The sequence below is a fragment of the Magnolia sinica genome, chromosome 15 (assembly GCF_029962835.1).
Source record: "Magnolia sinica isolate HGM2019 chromosome 15, MsV1, whole genome shotgun sequence".
Taxonomy (NCBI): Eukaryota; Viridiplantae; Streptophyta; class Magnoliopsida; order Magnoliales; family Magnoliaceae; genus Magnolia; species Magnolia sinica.
Genome location: NC_080587.1, coordinates 7,509,257 through 7,510,818, shown reverse-complemented (window position 1 = coordinate 7,510,818; position 1,562 = coordinate 7,509,257). Strand labels below are relative to the sequence as shown.

Here is a 1,562-nt window from a genome sequence, read left to right as displayed (position 1 = left end):
TTTTGTTTTTAGAAACTAGGTTAGTTATTTCCCTTTTTAGAAATTAACTTTCTATTTTTATTTTTAGTAACTTTCTAATTTTAACTCTTTTAGAATCTAACTTTGTTTCCTAATTTATTTTTAGAAATTTTCTACTTGTAGAATTTTTGTTTAGAAACTAACCTTCCTATTTTGTAGGCCTTTAAGATAGAAATTTCTAATTCGGTAGGCTCCTTCTCTACTTTCTATTTTTCAGTTCTCTTTTAGTAATTTACTTTCTAGTTTAGGACTTTCCTAATTTATTTTAGAAATTTCTACTTTCTTTTGGGAATTCCTTCTTTTAGAAATCAGTTTACTGCTATCTTTCTTTTAAAGGATTGTTCTTCTCTTTTTAGAATCTAACTTATTTTGTTTTATTTTGCAGGTTTTTAACTTAGGGACTCCAATTTGGTAATTTCTTTCCAACTCTCTCTTTCTTTCTAGATTTTCTTTTCCTTTCTTAAGATTAGGTTTTGAATGTAATTGAGGACTGTGAGTGTTTCATGCCCAAGTGGGCCCGTGACAACACTCGACGTCTCTTGACTGAAGGAGGATTGGTTGAGGGGTTGACTATCCATCGCAGGACTAGACACCACTCGAAATCCCCTGAGTTAATTGAAGTTATGGCTGAAGACCAACCTCCTCTACTTCCACTCAGGGTGGAGGATACCCAAGATGAGAATGAGGTGCATCAGGCACCCCCGCCTCGTACTTTACGAGATTATCTACAATCGACAGGAGTGAGTACACCCTCATGCATGATTTTTTCTGAAAACACAGGACAAATGGACATCAAGCCAGGAGTTATCCAACTCATTCCCAAATTCCATGGACTTGAATCAAAAAGTCCATATTTACATTTGAAAGAGTTCGATGAGATTATAACTACATTATATTTTCCTAATGTATCTAAGAATACAATCAGGCTGAAACTCTTTCCTTTTTCCTTAAAGAGAAAGCTAAGACGTGATTACATTCACTGCGTCCTAGATCCATTGGCACATGGAACGACATGCAGAGGGAATTCATAAAAAAATTCTTCCCACATCATAAAACGATTACTCTTAGAAAAGCAATCATGAACTTTGCCCAAAAAGAATATGAAACATTCTTCCAATGTTGGGAAAGGTTCAAAGATTTAGTCAGTTCATGCCCACAACACGGATTTGAAATGTGACGCATTACAAATTTTTTCTATGATGGACTGACATCTTCCATGCGCCAAATGGTCGAGACAATGTGTAATGGAGAATTCATTAATAAAAATGTTGACGAGGTATGGGATTACCTCGATAGTCTTGCTGAAAAAATACAATCATGGGACTATTACCCAAAGTGGAACACCCCGTCTAGGCCGACTCAATTAAAGGAGAAAGGTGGATTATATCTCTTGAAAGAAGAGGATGATCTCAAGTGTAAAGTGACCACGCTCATAAGGAAAGTTGAGGCCATGGAAGGAAAGAAGGATAAGGTTAATGAAATTATTTGCGGCATCTGTGATTGCAACATTCATACAACTGAAAATTGTCCTACAATACCCACCT

At 35.8% G+C, this 1,562-nt stretch overlaps 1 non-coding gene across 1 annotated transcript; it reads right to left on the bottom strand.

The window, feature by feature from the left end:
• Positions 1 to 1,078: 1,078 nt before the first annotated feature.
• On the bottom strand, positions 1,079 to 1,185 carry LOC131228320 (small nucleolar RNA R71). The gene has a single exon (XR_009162828.1). It is a non-coding gene; the product is annotated as a small nucleolar RNA R71 (small nucleolar RNA).
• Between the last annotated feature and the right edge of the window lie 377 nt (positions 1,186 to 1,562).